This window comes from Sciurus vulgaris (genome assembly GCF_902686455.1).
Source record: "Sciurus vulgaris genome assembly, chromosome: 4".
NCBI lineage: Eukaryota > Metazoa > Chordata > Mammalia > Rodentia > Sciuridae > Sciurus > Sciurus vulgaris.
Window position 1 is genome coordinate 30,470,733 of NC_136464.1, and position 25,995 is coordinate 30,496,727.

Consider the following 25,995-nt stretch of genomic DNA (forward strand, 5'->3'; position numbering starts at 1 on the left):
ATTCTCCAATTTCATCCATTTGCCTGCAAATGCCATAATTTTGTCATTCTTTATGGCTGAGTAATATTCCATTGTGTATATATACCACAGTTTCTTTATCCACTCATCAATTGAAGGGCATCTAGGTTGGTTCCATAGTCTGGCTATTGTGAATTGAGCAGCTATGAACATTGATGTGGCTGTATCTCTGTAGTATGCTGATTTTAGATCCTTTGGGTATAGGCCAAGGAGTGGGATAGCTGGGTCAAATGGAGGGTCCATTCCAAGTTTTCTAAGGAATCTCCACACTGCTTTCCAGAGTGGCTGCACTAATTTGCAGCCCCACCAGCAATGTATGAGTGTACCTTTCTCCCCACATCCTCGCCAACACCTGTTGCTTGTATTTTTGATAATCGCCATTCTAATTGGGGTGAGATGGAATCTTAGGGTGGTTTTGATTTGCATTTCTCTTATTACTAGAGATGTTGAACATTTTTTCATATGTTTATTGATTGCTTGTACATCTTCTTCTGTGAAGTGTCTATTCATTTCCTTAGCCCATTTGTCGATTGGATTATTTGTATTCTTGGTGTAGAGTTTTTTGAGTTCTTTATAGATTCTGGAGATTAGTGCTCTATCTGAAGTATGATTGGCAAAGATATTCTCCCACTCTGTAGGCTCTTTCTTCACATTACTGATAGTTTCCTTTGCTGAGAGAAAGCTTTTTAGTTTGAATCTATTCCAGTGGTTGATTCTTGCTTTTATTTCTTGTGCTATGGGAGTCCTGTTGAGGAAGTCTGGTCCTAGGCCGACATGTTGAAGATCGGGACCTACTTTTTCTTCTATAATCTGCAGAGTCTCTGGTCTGATTCCAAGGTCCTTAATCCATTTTGAGTTGAGTTTTGTGCAGGGTGAGAGATATGGGTTTAGTTTCATTCTGTTGCATATGGATTTCCAATTCTCCCAGCACCATTTGTTGAAGAGGCTATCTTTTCTCCATTGCATATTTTTGGCGCCTTTGTCTAGTATTAGAAAGTTGTATTTATTTGGGTTTGTGTCCATGTCCTCTATTCTGTACCATTGGTCTACCTGTCTATTTTGGTACCAGTACCATGCCGTCTTTGTTACTATTGCTTTGTAATAAAGTTGAAGTTCGGGTACTGCGATACCCCCTGCTTCATTTTTCCTGCGAAGGATTGCTTTAGCTATTCTGGGTTTCTTATTCTTCCAGATGAATTTCATGATTGCTTGCTCTATTTCTGTAAGGTACGTCATTGGGATTTTAATTGGGATTGCATTGAATCTGTATAGCACTTTTGGTAGTATGGCCATTTTGACAATATTAATTCGGCCTATCCAAGAACATGGGAGATCTTTCCATCTTCTAAGGTTTTCTTCGATTTCTTTCTTTAGTGTTCTGTAGTTCTCATTGTAGAGGTCTTTTACCTCTTTTGTGAGATTGATTCCCAAGTATTTTATTTTTTTCGATGCTATGGTGAATGGGGTAGTTTTCATAATTTCTCTTTCTGAGGATTCCTCACTTATGTATAAAAATGCATTGGATTTATGAGCATTGATCTTGTAACCTGCCACTTTACTGAATTCACTTATGAGTTCTAACAGTTTTCTGGTGGAATTTCCTGGTTCCTCTAAGTATATAATCATATCATCCGCAAATAGGGATAGTTTGAGTTCTTCTTTTCCTATTCGTATTCCTTTAATTTCCTTGGTCTGTCTAATTGCTCTGGCTAGAGTCTCAAGAATGATATTGAATAGGAGTGGTGAAAGAGGGCATCCCTGTCTTGTTCCAGTTTTTAGGGGGAATGCTTTCAGTTTTTCACCGTTTAGAATGATATTAGCCATGGGCTTAGCATAGATGGCCTTTACAATGTTAAGGAATGTTCCCACTATCCCTATTTTTTCTAGATTTTTGAGCATGAAGGGGTGTTGTATTTTATCAAATGCTTTTTCTGCATCTATTGAAATAATCATGTGGTTCTTGACTTTAAGTCTATTGATATGGTGAATTACATTTATTGATTTCCGGATGTTGAACCAACCTTGCATCCCTGGGATAAAACCCACTTGATCGTGGTGCACTATCTTTTTAATATATTTTTGTATGCGATTTGCTAAAATTTTATTGAGAATTTTTGCGTCAATGTTCATTAATGATATCGGTCTGAAATTTTCTTTCCTCGATTTATCTCTGTCTGGCTTGGGTATCAGGGTAATATTGGTTTCATAGAATGAGTTTGGGAGGGTACCCTCCTCTTCTATTTCATGGAATACTTTGAGAAGTATTGGAATGAGCTCTTCTTTAAAGATTTTGTAGAACTCGGCTGAGAACCCGTCTGGTCCTGGACTTTTCTTTGTTGGTAGGCTTTTGATGACCTCTTCTACTTCATTACTTGAAATTGATCTATTTAAATTTTGTATGTCCTCCTCGTTCAATTTAGGCAATTCATATGTCTCTAGAAACCTGTTGATGTCTTCGAAATTTTCTATTTGGTTAGAATATAGATTTTCAAAATAGCTTCTAATTATGTTTTGTATTTCAATCGTGTCTGTTGTGATATTTCCTTGTTCATTTCGAATTTTGGTGATTTGGGTTTTCTCTCGTCTTCTCTTTGTTAGAGTGGCTAAGGGTTTATCAATTTTGTTTATTTTTTCAAAGAACCAACTATTTATTTTGTCAATTTTTTGTATAGTTTCTTTTGGTTCAATTTCGTTGATTTCAGCTCTGAGTTTAACTATTTCCTGTCTTCTACTACTTTTGGTGTTGGTCTGTTCTTCTTTTTCTAGGGCTTTGAGCTAAAGTGTTAGGTTGTTTATTTGTTGATTTTTACTTCTTTTATTGAATGCGCTCCATGAAATAAATTTTCCTCTAAGTACTGCTTTCATAGTGTCCCAAAGATTTTGATATGATGTTTCTTTGTTCTCATTTACCTCTAGGAATTTTTTAATTTCCTTCCTAATATCTTCTGTTATCCATTCATCATGTAATAGCATATTGTTTAATCTCCAGGTGTTGGAGTAGCTTCTGTTTTTTACTCTTTCATTTATTTCTAACTTCAAACCATTATGATCTGATAGAATACAAGGTAGTGTCTCTATCTTCTTGTATTTGCTTACATTAGCTTTGTGGCATAATATATGGTCTATTTTAGAGAAGGATCCATGTGCTGCTGAGAAGAAAGTGTATTCGCTCTTGGTTGGATGGTATATTCTATAAATGTCCGTTAAGTCTAAATTATTGATTGTGTTATTGAGATCTATGGTTTCTTTGTTCAATTTTTGTTTGGAAGATCTGTCCAGTGGTGAGAGAGGCGTGTTAAAATCACCTAGTATTATTGTGTTATGGTCTATTTGGTTTCTGAAATTGAGAAGGATTTGTTTGACATACATGGATGAGCCACTGTTTGGGGCATAGATGTTTATGATTGTTATGTCTTGCTGATTTATGGTTCCCTTAAGCAGTATGTAATGTCCTTCTTTATCCCTTTTGACTAGTTTTGACTTGAAGTGCACCTTATCTGAAATGAGGATGGATACCCCAGCTTTTTTGCTGAGTCCATGTGCATGATATGTTTTCCCCCATCCTTTCACCTTTAGTCTATGTGTATCTCTTTCTACGAGGTGAGTCTCTTGCAGGCAACATATTGTTGGATCTTTCTTTTTGATCCAATCTGCCAGTCTATGTCTTTTGATTGATGAGTTCAGGCCATTAATATTCAGGGTTATTATTGAGATATGATTAGTATTCCCGGTCATTTGGTTCATTTTATTTATTTATTTATTTATTTATTTATTTATTTTGAGATGACTTGGTTCTTCCTTTATTTGACAATTCCTTTAGGATGGTTCCTCCCATTGCTGATTTGTTTCTTTGTTTTTCATCTCTTCCTCATGGAATATTTTGCTGAGAATGTTCTGTAATGCTGGCTTTCTTTTTGTAAATTCTTTTAGCTTTTGTTTATCATGGAAGGATTTTATTTCATCATCAAATTTGAAGGTAAGTTTTGCTGGGTATAAGATTCTTGGTTGGCATCCATTTTCTTTCAGGGCTTGAAAAATGTTGTTCCAGGCCCTTCTAGCTTTTAGGGTCTGGATTGAAAAATCTGCTGATATCCGTATTGGTTTCCCCCCTGAATGTAATTTGATTCCTCTCTCTTGCGGCCTTTAAAATTCTGTCTTTATTTTGTATGTTGGGCATTTTCATTATAATGTGCCTTGGTGTGGGTCTGTTGTAATTTTGTATATTTGGAGTCCTATAAGCCTCTTGTACTTGATCTTCCATTTCATTCTTCAGATTTGGGAAATTTTCTGATAGTATTTCATTGAATAGATTGTTCATTCCTTTGGTCTGTTTCTCTAAGCCTTCCTCAATCCCAATAATTCTTAAATTTGGCCTTTTCATGATATCCCATAGTTCTTGTAGATTCTGTTCATGATTTCTTACCATCTTCTCTGTTTGTTCAACTTTGTTTTCAAGGTTAAATATTTTATCTTCAATGTCTGATGTTCTGTCTTCCAGGTGTTCTATTCTATTGGTTATGCTTTCTATGGAGTTCTTAATTTGGTTTATTGTTTCCTTCATTTCAAGGATTTCTGTTTGGTTTTTTTTCAATGTCTCTAACTCTTTATTGAAATGATCTTTTGCTTCCTGTATTTGCTCTTTTAACTGTCGATTGGTGCGATCATTCAGTGCCTGCATTTGCTCTTGCATCTCGTCATTTGCTTCCCTGAGCATTTTAATTATGTACATTCTGAACTCCCTTTCTGTCATTTCTTCTGCCATGCTGTCGTTGGGTTTCATTGATATAACATCTAGATTTGTTTGCAGCATTTTCTTTCCTTGTTTTCTCATATTGTTCAGGTATCAGTTGACCGCTGTGATATTGCAGATTTCCTCTATTGTCTTATAATATCCCTGAAGATTTCTATTATATCCCCTCTTAGTCTTCAGTAGCCTGAAATCTTTCCTCCCTTTTGGAGGAAGTTGATAATGCAGTGCTCCACGAGGGAGCTGACTCCCTAGGGGTGGTGGCCTTCTGGTGGGGTATATTCCCTGCTAGTGGGCAGAGGTAACTTCACTTGCTGATGAATGGTCATCCAGAAGGGAAGTAGGTTGTGGGCTGATGCAAGACCAGTTTGGGCCTGTGTCTCTGATTTTACGGTCCTTTTGGGAGAACCTCACCCAACAGGGAGGAGTCACCCGGGGGGGAGGTCTCGCTGGTCGGTTTTCCTCCCAGAGGTTCCGTTCAATTCACAACTACCGCCTGGGCTGGGCAGCCTTCTTCTGCAATGTTCCCAGGGACCCGGACCTACCTCCTGGGCCTGGAAGCCTCACCCTTCACAAACGAATCTCCTTCGGCTGCCTCTCCTCAGAGAAGCTTCCTGCAGTCCTGGAGCCTTCGCTCCGCCCCTCAGTTTGTCTGTGGGGCCCTTCCACCAAGAAGCTGTCTAGGACCCTGCTCTGCACTTTTCGCCTGGCTATGCGGCCCCTCCTCTGAGCAGCCACCTGGAGCCCCTTACAATCGCTCCGAGTCCCAGTGACCCGCCACACGCCTTTTCCTCTGGCAGCCACCTGTTGTTCCGTGCGGTCGCTCTAAGACCAAGTGACCCACCACGCACCACTTTCTCCACCAGGCAGTCACCCAGAGATCTGGTGCGTCACGAGTCCCAAGAACTCACTGTGCACCTTCTTGTCCCGACTGCCTCCCGTAGCCCTGGTGCAGTCACTTCGAGCCCAAGCACCCCGCCGCGCTCCTCCTCCTTCTCCAGACAACCCCCTATGTTCAGGAGCGGATGCTCTGGGACCAAACCACTCACTACGCTGTTCCACCGGATAGCCGCCCAGAGCCCTGGCGCAGCTGTTCCAATTCCAAGCGACGTGCCGAGCCCGTATTTCTCCTTCTCCTCTGGGCAGCCCCCTGTGTTCAGGGGTGGTCACGTTCAGTCCAAACAGCTCACCAAGCACCTTCTCCTTTGGGCAGCCTCCCAGAGCACGGGTGGGTTGCGCCGAGTCCAAGCGCTGTGGTGAACAGCCACCTCTTCAATGCTCCCAGCTGTCTGCGATCACTGCTCCGGCGGGGGGAGGGGCGCCTCGCTGGCAGTTCTACTTTACAAAGATCCCTGCTTTCGGGGCTACCGCCCTGTCCGGGGGCTACCGCCCCGTCTGCCTGCCCAGTGGGAAACACTCACCCGGCTGCTTTGAGTTGGTCCCAAGTCTCTCAATATCTCCTTTTCTTGAGTCCTGCGTCCACGCTGCTCCTCCGGATAGCCGCCCGGAGCCCTGGCGCAGCTGATCCAATTCCAAGCGACGTGCCGAGCCCGTATTTCTCCTTCTCCTCTGGGCAGCCCCCTCTTCAATGCTCCCAGCTGTCTGCGATCACTGCTCCGGCGGGGGGAGGGGCGCCTCGCCGGCAGTTCTACTTTGCAAAGATCCCTGCTTTTGGGGCTACCGCCCCGTCCAGGACTCCTGCCCCGTCCGGGACGCCTGCCCAGTGGGAGATTCTCGCCCGGCTGCTTTGAGTTGGTCCCAAGGCTCTCTATATCTCCTCTTCTTGAGTCCTGAGTCCTGGAGCAACACGAAATGCAGCCACCCTCTAGTCCGCCATCTTGAATCCCCCCGATTTTCTATTCTTAATTCCATCGATTTTTTAAGAAATCTCATGTATTTCTGCTTTGATTACCATTATTTCTTTTCTTCTACTTACTTTGGATTTAATTTGATCTTCTTTGTCTAGTTTCCTAAGATGGAATCTTAGACTACTGATTTTTAGATCTTCCTTTTTCTAATCTATGCATTCAGTGCTACATATTTTTCTCTAAGAACTGCTTTCACTGTATCCCATAATTTGTGATAAATTGTGTTTTAATTTTTGTTTAGTTCAAAATATTTTTAATTACCCAAGATTTCTTAAGTCATGCATTATCTAGAAGTGTGTTGTTTAACATATTTTAGGATTTTCTGGTTATCTTTCTGCTATTGGTTTCTAGTTTAATTCCTCTGTAGCCTGAGAGCAAACATTGATTGTATGATTTCTGTTTTTAAATTTGTAAAGGTGTATTTTATGGCTCAGAATTTGGTTTATGTTGATGAGTGTTTCATGTGAATTTAAAAAGAATGTGTAGTCTTCTGTTGTTGGATGAACTAGTCTATAGATGTCAATTATATTCAGTTGATTGATGGTTGTGTTAATTTCATACTATGTCCTTACCAATTTTCTGCCTGCTAGATCTGTCCATTTCTAACACAAGGAAGTTTACAAGTCTCACACTATGATAGTGAACTTACCTATTTCTCCCTGCAGTTCTATCAGTTTTGCCTCACATAATTTGACACTCTGTTGTTAAGTGCATACCATGGAGGATTGTTTTCTTCTTGCAGAATCGACCTGTTATCATTATGTAATGCTTTTCTTTATGCCTTATAACTCTCCATGTGCTGTCTGAAATTAATATAACTCCTCATGATTGCTTTTTGAAAACTTCAAGCATTAGAGTTATACATAGTAGTTGGGATCATCCTGACAAATTCATACATGCATGGAATTTTATTTTGGTTCTTGATCACCCCTTTTCCTTCCTATCCTCCCTCCCCTCCCCAATCTCCTTCCTCTACCCTTCTAGACTTCCTTTCACTCACCTATTTATTTATATTCGATTGGTTCTTTTTACTTATATATAAAGGTGAGGTTGCTTGTTGTGTATTTGTATATGCACATAACATTATTTTCTAAGAATTCACTCTGCATTGCCCCCTGCCCGACCCATCCCTCTACTCTGCATATTGATCTCCTTCTACACCACTGCTCTTCCCTTTATGTTATCCTATCCTTCTCTCTCCCTTTCTTTTATTGTACTCTAGTTTCCTCATATGAAAGAAAACATCCAACCTTTGAGTTTCTGTGTTTAGCTTGTTTCACTTAGCACGATGTTCTCCATTTCTATCCATTTACTGGAAAATGCCATGATTTCATTCTTCTTTATGTCCTGATTTATTTTGGTTAGTGTTAGCCTGGTATATTTTTATCCTTATCCTTATTTTTAATCTATATATGTCTTGTGTTTAAAATGAGTTTCTGATAGATAGCTATACTTAGGCCTTGTTTTTTGATCAACTCTGACAATCTATCTTCAATTGGTGCATTTTGACCATTGACATTCAAAATCATTATTGATGAAGTTGGATTAATATCTACTGTATTTCCTTCTGTTTTCTATTTGTTGTACTTATTCTTTGTTCCTAATTTTTTCACTCTTTTTCTGCCACTTGTGGTTTTGAGCATTTTGTGTGATTCCACTTTCTCTCCTTTCTTATAATATGAAATATATATATATATTTTTTTATCATTATCCTAGGGTTTACAATATATATTTACAACTAATATAACTCTACTGTCAAGACTTCATTGAAGTCTGAGTGCCTTATAATAAAGTAATTTTCATTCCTCTCTCTTCTTCCTTGTATCATTCCTATTATTCATTTCACTTACTTTTAAGTGCATATAAGCATATATGATATATGCATACACATATATAACCAAATACATTATTGCTATTATTACTTTGAATGCAGTGTTATCTATAGACAATCGAGAATAAGAAAAATAATGTTTTCATTTTACCTTCATTTATTCCTTTATTAATGCTTTTCCATTCTTTATGTAAATCCAAGTCTCTGGCCTATATTGTTTTCCTTATCGCTAAAGAACTTCTTTTAACATTTCTTATAGGGCAAATCTACTGGCAAGAGTTCCCTCAGTTTTTGTTTGTCTAAAAAGTACTTAACTTTCATATCTCTCTCTCTCTCTCTCTCTCTCTCTCTCTCTCTCTCTCTCTCTCTCTCTCTCTCTCTCTCTTTCCTCCACCCCCATTTAAATATTTTGCTACACTCCCTTCTTGGTTTCTGAAGAGTTCAGATATAATACTTATCCCTATAGATAAGATGGATTCTTTCAGAATATTTTTTATATTTGATTTCCAGTAATTTGAAAATGATATGCCTAGGAAAAGTCTTTTTTGTGGGGAAGGTAGATTCATTTAACCTCTTTAGAGTTCTCTGAACTTCCTGAAACTGCACCTTGGTTTCTAACATTAATTTGGAGAAATTCTTAAGCATTATTGTTCAGTTATTTCTCCTGTTCTTTTCTCTCTTTATTCACCTTCTAATATTCCCATTACATGTATGTTACCCCCTTTTTCAGTTGTCCCATAATCTTTGGATATTCTTCTGTTTTATTTTCCAGTCTTTCTTCTCTTTGATTTTCAATTTTAAAGGTTTCTATGGATATATCCTCAACCCAGAGATTCCTCAGCCACATCCAGCTATTCATCAGTGTACCAACGGCATTCTTTATTTCTTTATTTGGTTACAATGTTTCTGATCTTTAGACTTCTTTTTTGTTCTTTCTGAAGACTTATTTCTCTGTTCATATTACTCATTTTTTAATGCTGCCTGATTTAGCCATTTGAGCCCTTAGCAGATTAATTAGTTGTTTTAAACTCCTAGTCTGATAATTCCAGCATCCTTGTTATGTCTGATATTTCTTCTCTTTCTTCAAATGTCATTTTTGCATTTTGTCATGCCTTCTAATTTTTCTTTATAACTGTGGAATGAAGTACTGAGTAAGAGGAACAGTTGTAAAGAGGACTTTAGTAACATGGTGGAATATTGGAGGGAAAGCTTTGGTCTTATGATTAGGTCTCAGATTTTCAGTCTGCCTCTGCCTCTGGACTGTAAAGTTCTTAACTGCTACTCAGTAGTATTTGTCCCACTTAACCGTTACAGGATGACTTGAATTAGCTGGAGTTGGGTATTTCCTTTCTATCAGGTCAGTTAAGCTGTGGCAGTACTCCATAAGGTTCTGCCCTCAGTTTCTTCTGAGGGCCAGTCTTGTTAAGAAGAGAGTGTGCTGGTATATTTTAAAATGATCCATTTCCTCTCCCCTTTTCAGAAGCAGGAAGGGATTTTTTTTCAATACTGACCATGAGAACCTGGTAGAACTCTGGAGATAAAACTCACAAAGGTGTGGGAACCCCCTTATAATTGAATCCCCCTGGAGTGTTTAACTCTCAGACTTGCCCACACTGAGCCTCCAGCACTTCATCAGTTGCAGTTCAGGCTATCTACTCTGGTAAGCTGTAACTCCTGTATCTACCTGTCTGTCTCTCCAATCCTGAAGGCAGTAATTTGCCCTGTGTTCTCACCTTTCTTATGGATCCAAGAAGAATTGTTGCTTTTTGGTCTGTTAGCTTTATACTTGTTAGGAAGTAATGGTGACCTCCAAGATTCAAATATAAGGGACTGAACTAGAAGTTAAATAATCTGTGTGTTGTTTTTCATTTTCTTGATGGAAAATGTTTTAATTTTGATGAAATCCAATTTATCTAGTTTTTGTTTTGTCCCTTGTGTTTTGGGTATCTAATCCAAACCCCAAAGATTTACCCCTATGTTTTCTCCTAAGACTTTTATAGTTTTAGCACTTATATTTAAGTCTTCAGCCCATTTTCAATAAATTTTTACAAACTTCTTCTTTATACATGGATACAGTTGTCCCAGTACCATTTGTCAAAAAGACTATTCTTTTTCCATTGAATTGTCTTGGTACTCTTGTTGAAAATTATTTGACCATAAATACAAGTGTTTATTTCTGGACTCTCAATTCTATTCCCTTGATCTGTATGTCTGTTTTTATGAAAGCATCATACTCTTGATTACTGTAACTTTGTAGTAAATTTCTTAATTGAAAAATGTGAGTCTAAGAATGAAGATGTTCTTTTTCAGGATAGTTTTAGCAAGTATTTTCAGTTTTGAATAGTGTGGCAGCTGTTCCCAACTCAACCAAATGACCTTGCAATGTTTCCAATCCATCCAAAGCCCCGTATCAAGTAATAAGTTCATATTTACTGCCACCATCTATTTCAGCTTTGGGAACCCTGTGGCTTTACTGACATGTTCTAATATAAAGTCAAAGAAGAACACAAGGAGGAGGAGGAGGAAATTCAGAAGAAGAGGAGGAGGAGGAGGTTGAGGAGGAGGAGGTGGATGAGGAAGAGGTAGAGGAGGAGGAAGAAGAAATTACAGATAAATATCCTAGTGAACATAGATGTAAAAATTCTCAACAAAATACTATCAAACCAAATTCAACAGCACATTAAAGGTATCATTTCTTTTGATCAAGTGGGATTTATACATGAATGCAAGAATAGTTCAACATAAAATCTATAAAAGTGACATGTCACATTAACAGAATGACCAAAATCATATGATCATCTCAGTAGATTCAGAAAACAATTTTGACAGATATTGACATCCTTTATGTAAAAAAAATAAAATTTAATCTATTTCAATATGCTAAAGGGGCTGGGAATGTAGCTCATTGATAGAGTACTTGCCTAGCATGTGCCCTGGATTTAATCCCCAGCACCCATACACACACACAAATACAATAAAAACTGTGTATAGCAGACCCACAGCTAACACCATTCTCAGAAGTGAAAAGTTGAAAGCTTCTCCTCTAAGGTCAGGCCTCTAAGGCCTACCTACTCTTACCACTTCTATTCAACACAGAACTGAAAGTCCTAGCCAGAAGTTTAGGCAAGATAAAGAAATAAAAGGCATCCACATTAGAAAAGAATAAGTTAAATTGTCCCTGTTTGAAGGACACACCAAAAAACTTATCAGAACTAATAAATGAGTTAAGTAAATTTATAGGATATAAAATGTACAAAGTCAGTAGCATTTCTAAACCCTAACAGTGAGCTACCTGAAAAAGAAATCAAGAAAGTGATGTCATTTACAATATCATCAAAACAAATAAAATACTTAGAAATAAATCTAACCGAGGAGGTAAAAGATCCATGCACTAAAAATAATCATTGATGCAAAAAGTTGAAGGAAACATAAATAAATAGAAAGATGTTCCATGTTCATGAATTGGAAGAATAAATATTTTTTAAATATCTGTACTACCCAAAGTGATGTACAGATCCAGTGCAATTTCTATCAAAATTTCAATGATAATTTTCAAAGAAATAGAAAAAAAATAAAACCATAAAAGACCCTAAGTAGTCAAAACAATCTTGAGCAAAAAGAACAAAGCTATTAAAAAAAAAGTTGCAAAACTGTAGTAATCAAACAGCATTCTACCGGCATAAAAACAAATACATAGATCAATGGAACAAAAAGAAAGAGCCCAGAAATAAATCCATGCATTTATAGTCAAATGATTTTCAACAAAATTGCCAAGAATGCACATAGAAAAGGATAGTCTTTTCCATAAGTGCTATTGAAAAACTGGATTTCCAGGTGCAAAAAAATTAAAATAGATTCCTATCTCACACTACATACAAAAATGAATTCAAAATGGATTAAAATTTAAAACATAATAGCAAAAAAATATAAAATTTCTAGATGAAAACATAGAGGAAAAGCTCCATGACATTGGTCTTGGGTGATGAATTTTTGGATATGGCTCATAAGCACAGGCAACAAAAGCAAAAGTAGATTAATGTGACTGTATCAAGCTAAACAACTTTTGCACAGTCAAGAAAACAATAAACAGATTCAAAGACAAACTACAGAATTAGAGAAAATATTTGTGAACTCTACATCTGATGAGGGGTTAATATCCAAAATATATAAGGAATTCAATTCAATAAAAAGAAACAAATAACCCAATTTTAAAATGAGCAAAGTATCTGAATAGACATTTCTCAAAAGAAGGTGTACAAATGATGAACAGGTGCATGAAAAAAAAAATGGTCAAATCACTAATCATCAGAGAAATGAAAATTAAAATCAAATGAGATATTACCTTAAACATATTAGAATGGGTATCATAAAAAAGATAAAAGATGACAAACATTGACAAGGATATGAAGAAAAGGGAACTCTTCTACACTCTTAATGAGAATTTAAATTAGGACAGCCATGATGAAAAACAGTTTGGAGTTTCCTCAAAAGATAAAAATCAGACTACCAAATGATCCTGCATACTGCACTATTAGATATATATCCAAGGGAAGTGGAATCAACATGTCAAGGAGCTATCTATAGTCCTATGTTCATTGTAGCATTATTCGGAATAGCAAAGATATGGAACCAACCTCAGTGTCCCTTGGTAAATGAATGAATAAAGAAAATGTTATATGTGTCACAATGGAATACAATTGAGCCTCAAAAGAGGAAATCTTGCCATTTGTGACAACATGGATGAACCTAGAGGACATTATGTTAAGTGAAATAAGCCAGGAACAGAAAGATAAAAGCCACATAATGCCATGTATATGTGGAATCTAAATAGAATCAGAGAGTATAATGGTTGTTACCAGGGGCTGCTGCTGATGGTAGTGGTGAGAGTTTAATTGAAGGATACACAATTACAGTTAGCTGGAAGGAATCATTTCAAGAGAGATCTATTGTGTAACATGGTGACTGTAATTAATATAAACATATTCATTAAAATTGTCAAGAGCTGATTTTAAGTATTCTCACCACAAAAAAATGTACGTAAGGTAATGTATGTGTTAATTCTCTTGATTTAGACATTCCACAATGTGTGCATGTTGAACATAATAAATGTATAGAATTTTGGTCAGTCAAAAAATTTGTGGACTGGGTATACAGTTCAGTGGGAAAGTGCTTACCTAGGCTAGCATGCATGAGACCATGGTTCAACCCCCAGTGCCACACACACACACAAATTATGAAATGAACCAATAACTGGATATTTATAGAGACACATATGAAATACCTTTGAGTAAATACACCAAAGGTTCAAAGACCCAAGTAGCATGAGTATTGAATTGTTCTAAAAATCCTAGTTCATGAACTTCATATCATCCTTTTCTTCTAAGCTACTATGAAAGGAAAGCATAGGAAGGAAAAAGGTAATTTTATACAATGTTTTTAAATCCTTAAGTCTGCTGGAGATATTATATTCAATTTACTGTTGAGAGAATGAATATATAGAGAGTGTAAGCAATTTATGCAGAGATAGTCACAGCCTATATAATCTTCATATCTTGCTCATCTCTGAAGAGAATAGAACCCATCTCAATGATATATCTCAAACCCAAGTCACCCACTGTCAACACTCTAGTCTGTCACCATTCAGAGCTCTAGCTCTTGTCTGGATCTTCACAGCAGCCTCCGGAAAGTCCCCCTGCCTGTACTGTCTCCCATTTCCAATCTTTCTCCCACAGTATCAGAATTAGAGATATGATCATGTCATTCCACCCTTATTACATCTCTTTTGTCTATATTGTAACCCAAACTCCAAAGCCCTCCCAATTGCCACCTTCTCTAACATCCTCAGTAGAAATCTCTAAGCCTGGTTCTCTTATAGCACTTTGATTATGTGTCACTTTTGCTTCTTGCCATACAAGGTTAGCTATCACAACTATACAAGGCAGTCTTTCCTTTTAGACAATGAGAAAATTGAAAGCAGGAAATATTATGACTAATTGTACCTAGTACAAAATAGGTACAGAATGAAAGATTATTAAATTGGCTGGAATTAAATTGAATTTGAACTCTAGGTAAATCGGGCCTGAGAAGCCATATTCCACTCTAAGAACAGTTACAGCTGCTGCCTAAAGGGACACTGATCATAAATTCTTAATCATCCTCTATTCTGTAAGACATCCACCGTGCAGGCAGTTGTGTGTCAACTGTAATGTGGACAAAATGTCATCTCAGGTATTCAGGACTACTTTTCCAAGTGTTTTGCCACTACTGAAAAGCACCTGGGTGCAGTTCTATACCAACTCAAATAAGAGTTGGGAGGGGGATTTGAAGGGTGAGAGAGAAGTAACTTGCCAAATGAAATGTCTTAGAAACACCAATTTAATGACTTATATATAAATTAATCATAAACACATGGATTAAATTTCCCTAGAAAAGGCATGTTTTGGTTCTCTCTGGACCACAAATGATTGAAAAATGATTGGAAATATTTCCTGAGCCCCAAAACTGAGAAGGAGCAGGTCTACACTTCTTTAACTACAAATATTAGTGCAATAGATAAATTATCCAAGGGGTCTGGGGAAGTTAGAAATATGGACAGGAAATAACAAAATGAGATTCCGCTTGAAAATATGCTCCAGGTACATCTGAGGCAAAATAATCAGAAACAGAGAATTTGTTTAAGAAAGAACTCAATGAAGTTATAAAGATTATAGGACATTCAAGGTAATCTCTAGTTGGCATGGCCCATCTGGAGAAGATTGGTAGTTGTTATTCCTGGAGATACACAAGCAAAGGCCCTGGACTGTGGAATATGAAATGGTACTTATCACCCACAGATTGTAAACAAGATCTTTCATTTCTGGTTCTATCAAGATTTACCTGATATAAGAAAGATTTATCTAAAATTGGACTAATTTTTTTTTTCTGGAAAACTCAAGGAAATAAATGACCAAAGCCCAAGAATGAATTCCAGAAGAAAAATGAAATCTGAGGTCCAAAGCAGGAGAAATCAAAGCTCAAATTCATACAGGATACTTTCTCTAGGAAAGGACACAATCTGTGTTTTGAAGCCCCAAACACATTATGGGCCATTCACAGGAGACCTCCCTAGAAGTCTTTTGACCTTCCTATCATTTGGAAGCACTTGTTGAAGAGATCAGATATTCACTCAAAAAGGTCAAAGGGAAGTATAGGCATTACAGGTAAGCTCTCTGGAAACTGGGTCATGCTCTGCAGTGTGGAACAGGCAGACACCCTACCTTATTCTCTCATTTTGCTATTCTTCTTTGTAAAGAAGTAGTCACCAGGGGACTTGGGCTCAATAGCTGACCTACTAATTAAGCTCACCTCTTTGTTTAAATCTACCAACTTAATGGAGATAAGACAAGGAAAATTGCAAATGTCTGTATAGTTGGTCACAGCTTCCAGAAGGCCTTTTCCTGACAGGCTGACTTAATTTTCTAGTAAATCTGTAAGGAATCTAAACAAAGATGAGAATTTAAAGGGAATGAAAAGAACCATTCCTACTATGGCTCAGTATAAAAGTGCAGCCTTATGAAGCAGCGATGTACAACAGTGTGGAATTAGTGTGAAGGGAAAATAGGTAACTTGCACTTTTAGGAAGAGCCATCTGTAGTAAAGAGCTGTGGATCATATGATCTGATTATGAACTGAAAGTTCTAGAAAATAGTCTGAAGAATGGCAATCTCAAAGATATGCAAAGAAAGGCTGTCAGAAATAAAGGTTTATATTTCTTATGTAGCACATAAATTTCATATAAGACACAGAACTGTACCTCTGGGTAGAAACTAAGGAACTAAGGAGAAATTTTTCATTCCTGATAAAAAGTGATGAGCTAGGATTTAAAGCATAAAGTCTGACTCTAAAGTCCTTCATGTCCACTACTATTTTATCTTAACAAGAGTACTTGAATTCATACTCTACCAGTCAAATACTTTAATTTTTTTTTTTTTATTTCATAAACTGGTCTCTTTTGAACCTTGGTTGGGGGTAACAAAATCAAACAGCAAGAAAAATCAACTTTATAGATAAGAGTTACTCTACCTTTTCTTAGACTTCGTTTTCATCTCTTTCTTCTTTTTGTCATTCCTAGGTGCCATCTAGGCACAAAGAAGTGCTTATACCATGTGCTGGCACTGGGGAGGGGTCTCTGGCTCATGTGCTGTCATCTGATTACTAGCTGACCTCACTCAGTCATCCCCTCTCCTGATAACTTGACACACTATCCTTAACAAGGTGTAGGGGGTACTTCCTGGTCTTTTGGCTTCATACTGAGCGCAGGCATTACCATTGCTACATGCTAAGCTTCCCACACTCTGGAACTTCCTCATGCTGTCACCAAGATTCTTCCAGAACTGCCCTAGGCAGTTCTCTGTGGCCTCACAGAGCACATGGGGACTTATGGATCTCCTGCAGTCATGACTCAGGTCTTCCATATGTAGAATCACATCAAGCCACCATTTCGTGCCCCTGTAGCTGCTCTCAGTGGTATATGTAGTCTCCCCACCAAGCTCCAGAAGGGAAGTGGTTCACATGCATCTTCTTCTTTCAGTTTGTCCTTCTCCCTGACCTGAGTGCTGATGGGTAGTTAGGTAGAGAGTTGAACACTGGGTCTCTTTCCAGGCAACTGCCTGACCCTGGTCTAATACCCTCCAAGCCTTCTCTATGTTGAATCCTTTGTCCTCTCTACAATATAGTTTCCAATGAAACTTTATATTCAGACCTCTAAGTTTTGCTATTAGGAAAAACTTTAAGAATTTCAAGGGCGGGGAAAGGGGACCAGGGAGAATAAACAAAATCTGTTTTCCAATACTTGTCCTTAATAAGTTTTTCTAGCCTAATTTGAAACTCAAACTTGAGCACTGACTCTTTTGTTCTACGTAGTATCTGACCAACAGAAGCTTGAATGTCTCTGATTAAATATATAAAGACCGGAGGGCAGTAAGATTTGTAGAGAATGAAAACTAGATTCATTACAGAGAATGAAAACTAAATGGCTTCCTTCATGTATTCTTTTGTGTCAGTGAAATATTTGGTAATACATTTTTTAAATATTAGTTTATTAAGGCCCCTAAATATTATTCTCATTACATTTTACTGCCTTCTGTGATAAAGAAAATCAACTAGAGCCCATTGGCAAAAGCCTTTATTCAAAAATGCCAGGCAAGAGAAGGTTCTGAGGAGCATTCTAACTCAGGGAAGGAGGGCAGAAGTTTTTACAGGACTACAGCAAGAGAGGTTAGCTGAAGTTCAGCTGGTTTCGGGAATTGTTGGATCAGGACAGTTCTCAGAAGAGGGAAGGAATTGTACTTGAGAATTAGCAGCCATTGTTTGGGCAATTTGAATTTTATTAAGAGGAGTAGGAAGGAACAGCTGTGGGAGACAAGGACTTGCTAGGGACATAATGGAAAATTCTCTGGCTTCAAGTGTCTCTTAATTTACAAAGTAGGAAAATATACCAGTTGCTCTCTTCAGCAGGAATGAGGCTATTTCCTGAGTAGCAGTTCTAATGATGTGACCAAAACCAGCCTAAGTACTCAATCTCTTGATAACTAAATTTGTATTTTCCCCCAAATTATGATATGGCTCACAAAGCCTTGAACACAGTAGACTTTTATTCAGTATCTGCTTTCCTGAGAAGAGGTTCTGGTTTTGAAGAATGCACCGAACAACTGGTAAGATGAATGTAAGCAAATTATTCCATCAAAACGAAGGCATGTTCAGAGTATTGTGAAATTTCAAGGAAAGAATTGGCATTTTTGCAAAGGGAATGTTTGCTCCACACCTTGAAAGAATGATAATGAAGATAATGATGATTATGAAGATGATGATGATGATATTAAAGATCCTGCTACTATTCATTGAGTCTTATAAATATTTTATACATGTATTATAAATATATTTTATAAATATATTATGTCAGCTATTTTATAAGTATATTATGTCAAAGCCTCTAAATATTCCACTAGTGTAGAACTTACTTAAGAAGCAAAAAGTGAAGCTCACAGAGGGTATGCGACCTGTCTGGAGCCAAATTTATAAACATAAAGTCTCAAATTTGACCCCAGAACTATGTGATTCCAAAGCTCACCATTGTTCTCTGTATCAGTGTTTCCCAAAGTGTAAGATGCACACTCCTAATTGAGGGGAGAAAAATCAAGGCATGCTGACAGCAATTAGGAGAAATATGTCATAGTATTATATAACATTGAAACCCTCACAGAGAATTATTCCCTTTTCATTGTTCTAAGAAAGCCAAAGAGTAAATGTCCATTTGATAGGTAGAGTCCTTACCTCTTTAATCTTGCCAGGCTCCCATCTTACAAAGGGATTCAGATTCAAAGCAGTCAGTGACTTTCTAACTAGAATTTAATAATGTATTTTTTCCATGATATTTATTTTTATGCTTATTTTCCCATTATGGAAAATGATGCTTCTTGTGTTCTTACAAAATTTGATATGAATTTTCTCATTTATATACTTATTTCAGTTAAAAACTAAATATTTACATAAATATTAAGAAAATACTAGTGACAATAGCTGATGAAGGTGCAACCCAAGCGAATGGCACTTAGGACACCAAAGAACTGTACCTAGTGAATAGGAGTCACTAGATAAGCAGTGAGGAGAGGAAGAGTCATTGGGTAGAAGAAGAGAAACGAGCACTCCAAGGAGGGAAAATGACAAAAAAGCAGAAACATCACAGTGCGGTGCATATAGAAACAATGAGTAGTTTGGGGAGCTAAGATGCACAAAGTGGAGATTGAGGCACAAACCTGGCAACGTCATGATTACCTACGAAGACTTTGCTTGCAGTTTCCTAGGACACATTTGATATTCATTAGTGTCTCATTTTGTTATCCATTGTGAACCCTCCTTCTCTTGATTGTAAAAAGTTGCCGTGGCTTTGGTTAAATATTAGGGAAGCTTCATTCTGTGTTTGTAGATAAGAGATGAAGGCCTTTTAAACAAATAAAGCCCCCCACAGATTTCTGAAAGGGGAACGTAGGGAAAGAATGGGGCTGCTTTTAGTTTGAAAAAATATAAGGTATGCTTATCTCCTTGAAAAAAATCTACTTTTAGGAAATTTTCTGACTTTTTCTAATCCTCTACCTCCATTTATTTCAAGGAAAATTATAGAGAAAACATTTGAAAATGTAAAGTAAGTTATGTTCATTTCCTACCTGAGAAATATAGTATAAAATGGTGTTTGGTGACACTTAAACCTTCCTAGGAAGCAAAGCCTGAGAGCACTATGCTTCCTGAGCACCCTGCTCTCATGCTTTGTTTCTCTCTGTGCTATACATAAGGAAAGGAGGAGCTTTGAAAGAATGGAGCCAGGAAGGGAACTGAAGGCTACTCACAATTTAATTCAAAAACGTTAGAAAAGGAATAGGCAAACAGCAAGTGCCATGAATACCGATATCCCTAAGTGTTGTCACTGAGCCAGCCTAAAGGTGAGGACAAAAAAGAAATAAAGCTAGGTGCATGTATGAATATATCACAGTTCATTCCACTTTTATATGTAACTATACTGTACCAATTAAAAAATAAATAGAAGGAGGACAGTAGAGGAAGGGAATCAAGGAAAGGACCAGCAAAGTGGGGAGGGAAGGGAAAGAAGAAGCTCTGGGAGTTGAAATGGAGCAAACTACATTACATGCATGTATGAATATGGCAGAATGAACCCCACTAATAGGTGTGATGTAATGCACCAAAAATATGTAAAAATGAACTAAAAAAGATAAAACTTCAGCCTTCAAGATCATGTCTTAATTCCAGGGTGGCAGCAGCTCCCACTCTCCTCATGTAATCATTAATAAATTTTCACTTACTAAAGAATATCTTATTAATCTAAAACATTTAGCATCAGATAAACATCAGGCAACCATTCCTTTGAAAAGATAGGCTTAGAACAAATTTTAAAATAAAGAGTTGTTTCTGGTATGATTTGGCACCTTTCTTACTGATGATAACTTTCTACATAGTGATTCACACCACGTTCAGAGTAAACCATGTGACTTAAGCCATTTTGGTCATGCCTTTGTCACACTATCACCATCTGGTAGCAACAGACCAAACTGCAACTTTTTTAAGTGACTGCGTAGTTAAATCACTGGAAAACCTCTCAAAAAACCTATATCTTACAGAAAATTTAAATTATGGTTTCTGTCTTCACTTTTTCCATTTTACTACAAAAATATTTTGTGACATTTTTTAATACTCATATTTTTAAAATTAGTAATGCAGGAAACTACTCATTCCTAGGCAGTCTGATCTTCCAGATAGGGAGAAAAGACACCTGCTGGCTTTTCACAGTGATCTACTGTCAAATATTAACACCCCAGAATATCTCCAAAGCAACTTGCTGATAAGACAAAATTGAATTTTTTTTGTTTTTATTAGTAGAGGAAACACTACCTTCGAAGTCATGGGAGCATCTCACAGTACTGAGGGTAAAGTCAGAATATTTATGAGATTTTTGAATCTGGAAGGGTGTGCTGGAAGGGATTGGTTAGGACTTGGTAAGGATAATGATGTTATAGTTTACTACTGATGGGTAGCCAAGTGAGGATTCTGAAGTGAGAGTTTCGAAGGAGTCTTGAGGCATAAATTATTGTTTGCTGCTTTCTGTTGAAGAATCAGTGGATTCTTAAGGAAGTTCCTGGAATGCACACTTAAATTATTTGTAACTTACATGGGTAAATTTTATGATACATGCATTATATCTCAATAAAACTGTGTTTAAGTCTTCTACGAAATGTAAATGGTCTTTAGTGAAAGTCATGCTTTAAAGAAATGTGTTAGGTGACTGCTGACAGCAAAATATTGAATGTGTGAAGGCTTAGGTGGGTGCTCAGAGGGGAGGGACCTGAGAGGGGAGGCACAGGAGGAGTGAGGTGCTGGTGCCATCCCCACCTACTCCCTGCACTGCCTGGCCTTGCCCTAGCAACCAGCCAAGTCACACTGGGCATGCTTAGTGCATTTGGCACCCAGAGGGGAATCATATTTTAACAACTCCTTCCTCAATATGAAAAAGTTATTTGTAGTGATAATCAGTAATAGTATTATTTTTTTGATTTCTTTTATAGTATTAAAACAGTTGACAATAAATTAAAAGACAGCGAATGCATTCCTATTTTTAAAATAGTTCTATTTAAACATACTGTTCAAATTCAGTAAAATTATTTTAGCATAAACTAAAATTTGCACTTGTCAAACAGAAATAGTATACCTCAAAATTCATATTCCGTTTTACTGTGTATGTTCTCAACACAGAGTCTGGGTAGTCACAGAAGATAGCAGAATTAACTCCAATCCTGAAACAACTCTGGTTCTGTTTCCTCCTCTTCAGGATCACCACACAATGGCTTTGTTCAGAGCCCTGTTTATGTGTAGGAACACAGAGCCCTGTAGGGGCTGGAGATGTGAGGTGGTGGGGAGAGGGACTGCACAGTGCCAAATTGCTTATTCTCCCACAGGGAACTTGTAAGGAGGGGATAGCTGATACTTGGGAGTTCGAGGAGTTAACTCTCATATTTCATGCAGAATATGGTGTTTTCTAAAGGGTAAGTTATTAAAATGTGCTAATTCAAAGCTTACACATATATTATGAAAATTCAACAGTAACCACAGGGGCTATTTAGAAGTTAGACCAACAAAAGCCTTTTTCCAGGAGTACTGTATCACTGGCAATATTTAAAATTGTTGGCACATGGTGATAATAAAAAGCAGACTGATTCTCAGTCAGTTTTATTATTGTTTGGAAATCTCCGTGCCTGCACCCAGGGTGGGTTGCTCCCACCACCTTACATGTGGGACACCACTAAGGTTAAGTCACCTAAGTCTGTGTAGATTCAATGGTATCCCTGGAGAGTGATTGTTTATATAGTCTAACAGCTTAATGACTGTGATTCAAATATTTTAACTTAATAATAAGAGTATCACTTAAATCTAAATTTGCTGTTAGCAAGTTACATGATCCTAGCCCTGGAATTAATTTTTTACCAAATCTCTGAGCTTACTGAGGTTCTGATGCCCACACCAAATTATAATAGATTTATCAAGGTAAAAATTGCTTTTTTTCCCATTAAGAAGAAAAGATTGACTTTTACAAACTACTTATAGTCAGATGCAAGCTTTTGGGACACCCAACACACACACACCCCAAAATTTTTTGGGACAGTTCTTGCTCTGTTGCATAGTCTTACCTCAAACTCCTGGGTTCAAGCAATCCTCCTGCCTCAACCTCCTGGCTAACCACCTACCAGCATGTTTCGCAGTCTCCAACTCACAAATATTGTTTTTAAATGTTGAATATTTTAATATAAAAAGTACATGAAAGGAGAAATAGTAAACAAATGATTGTATCAGTTCCATTTCATAAAAGCATTTGAAACTGTGGTTTGTAATGCTGATTATTTTTCAACAGAAATGTATAAAAGAGAAACTTTTGTAAGGAAATTAAGATCAATGGACTCTCTAACACAAATCACTGAGAGTTCTAGAGACTTCTGTTATAATTGACTCATATCTTAGAGGTCTGAAGTTTGTTTGGAGAACTAAAATGTCTCATCAACCTATCCACCCATCCCTGATCCATTCTCTCACCTGCCTGCCTGCCTTTCTGCCTTCTTTCTTCCATTTTTCATCCAGTTCTCTTATACTCCAGACATTATACAAAGTGGTGGGTTACAAATATGAATAAGTCATTTCTGCCCTCAAAAGTCTCTGTGTCTCATTGGCAAAGACAGACACATAAACAACTTGTTACAACTCCGGGTGATTAGTGCTGTAATGTAAGAATGTACAAAGCACTGCGGAAACATCAAGCAGGGGTAATTAGCTCTGTATGGGCAGAGAGAAACTCTAGATGGGAGCTGACATCCAAGCTGAGTTTTGAGGGCTGGGAAGGAGTTCTCCAGGAGGTGCTGCATGTGTGGGGGAAGGTGACAGTGGAGCAGAGGGAAGCCATTCTATGGTCAGAGGCAAGACTTATTTTACTTGTTTCTTTTATTGATTCTCAATTTTAAAATGAGGTAATACTAAAACTATCATTGGAGTCAATGTTTTTAGGAGCACCTCATACATGCAACATTAAATTAATAGGAAATTTCCAAATTGTCATCAGCTTACAAGGCATTAACTGAATTTTGCAGCACAGGCTGTCATTCTCAATAGGATGTTCACAAATTCAAACTTTTATCCTAAAATCTCCCTTCCTATCTTCTCAACTCTGTATAAAAGGGTGAGTTTGGATAAGAATTCTTAATCACTTTGCTCTATCTCCGCCCTTTGGGTTTAAGGGCTCTTATTAATTCTAATAGTCTACAGTTTATGTATGAAACCTGCTTTACTTTGGTTTATTATTCCCTACAAAGCAATGATAGGGACGTCAGTAGTCCCCATAGCACTTTCCTCAGAAAGCTGTTTTAGGGTAAGGGACCTGTTTACCACATTGTAAGAAGCACCACAAGGCCCATCCAAGAGCTACTTTCCCGACTCTGAAGTTCCCAACTGTAGCAAAATGAGATAGTTCAGGAAGAGAAAGCTGCTTCTTAGAATTGTTCTCAGCTGGACTTAGATCAGTAAACATTTGCTCAGAAATGTTTGCTTATGCCTTACTGTTTCCCAAATGACCACAATATCTTCCATCTCACATGCTCTTCTTACACTCTTGCTGAGAGGGGAGAACTCTGTCCCCACCCCTAGCCCTTGATTCTGGGTTGATATTGGCTGGCTTCGCTGACATTCAGTGGAAGATGTACTGTATGTCTTCCAAGATGAGATCATAAAATGCTGGGCATTTCTGCCTTGTTCTTTTGGGATACTTGCTTTTGTATTCCAGCTTCCATGCTGTGAGGAAGCCCAAGCTAGCCACATAAGAGCCTATGGAGAGGTCACAGACAAGGGTTCCAAACAATAACCCAAATGAGATCATAGCCAACAGCCAAAATCAAGCACCAGACACCAGAGTAAAAGTGCCTCCAGATGGTTCTAATACCCAGTCTGTAATTATTTTATTCATTTTGTTTTCTAAATTGATCTGATACTCTTAACCTATAAATCTGTATGACTTAGTATGCTAATAGCTTAGATGATGAATCTACCGTGACAAATATGTTGCTTCTATGTTTGTATTGGTTGCATTTAAGCAGAACACACTGAAGCAGAAAATATCACCTGAAGATCTTTTTAAGGAAAATTCCTGTCTTCATGTCTTCCTTGTTCACATCTGAAGAGAAGGGTGGGTGGGAAAAAATCTAGTGGTTTTGCCCCCTCCTGAGATTATAATGCTTTCATTATGGGTAGGCATCTGGGAGCATCAGATGTAATCCAGGAATGATTTAAGGTAACTTCGCCCATAGGACCATCTGCCCAAGACTGGAATTGTACACCACTCCATACTCTCACTTCCTGACTCTACTCAGGAGGACACGTCATGCCATTATCTACCTGACTTCGACATAATCACAAAGTCTCTCGTCATTCTGCTTTTCCTGATGATCAACCTAAGAGAATAGCCCAATGGATAGAAATTCCAGGAGCTTAAAAGAAAAACTGGTATTGTGTGGTTTTGAGGAAAATAACAACCTACCACAGATGTACCTGTCTTTAAATTTTTAAGATGACTATTTTTCAGATGACTATACTGCTGGTGAGGATTCAGAGAAATTGAACCTCTCAAATAATGTCAGTGGGATTGTGAGGTAGCGCAGCCACTATGGAAAAAGGTTTGGCAGTTTCTTAAAACACACACTTAACCAGAAATCATACTCCTAGGTATTTGTACTAAATATTCACATGAAAACACATACCCTGTTGTTCATAACAACTTTATTAGTAATAGCAAAAACTGTAAACAACCAAAATGTATCTCAACAGGTAGATGTTTAAACTATAGTACATCTATACCATGGAATAGAAAGGGATGATTTATTGGCACATACAACCATCTAGGGAAATCTCATTTTAGTCTGTTTTCTATTTCTATAACAGAATGACAAAGACAGAGTAATTTATAAAGAACAGAAATTTATTTTTCATGGCTTTGGAGACTGAAAAAATCTAAGTTCAAGGGACCAGCAGATTTGATTATTTGGTTAGGGCTGCATCCTCCAGGCATGGATGTGAAAGTGTGGACACTGTGTCTTTGCATGGCAGAACGCAGAAGAGCAATCGAGCAGACTGCTGCATGGAGATCAAACCCAGGGCCTCACACTGCTAGGCAAGCACTCTACCTCTGAGCCACATCCCCAGCCTCTAATCGCCTCTCAAAGGCCAAATCAGAAGGCCAGATAATGTATGATTACATTTAGATAACAAAATGACAGAAATGGAGAATAGAGTTCCAGATTCCAAGGATTAAGGTTGGTAGAAGTTTATAAGGTGGGTGTGACTATTAAGAGAATAGTTCTCTATCTTGATTGTGGTAGATACACAGATGCACACAGGTTACAAAATGGCATATAGCTGTACATATGATGTACTACTGTCAAATTTCTGATTTTGAT

At 37.6% G+C, this 25,995-nt stretch overlaps 1 protein-coding gene across 4 annotated transcripts in view; it reads left to right on the forward strand.

The window, feature by feature from the left end:
• HPSE2 (heparanase 2 (inactive)) overlaps window positions 1-25,995 on the forward strand; it is an 830,988-nt gene that overhangs the window by 703,010 nt on the left and 101,983 nt on the right. The window lies entirely within an intron of this gene.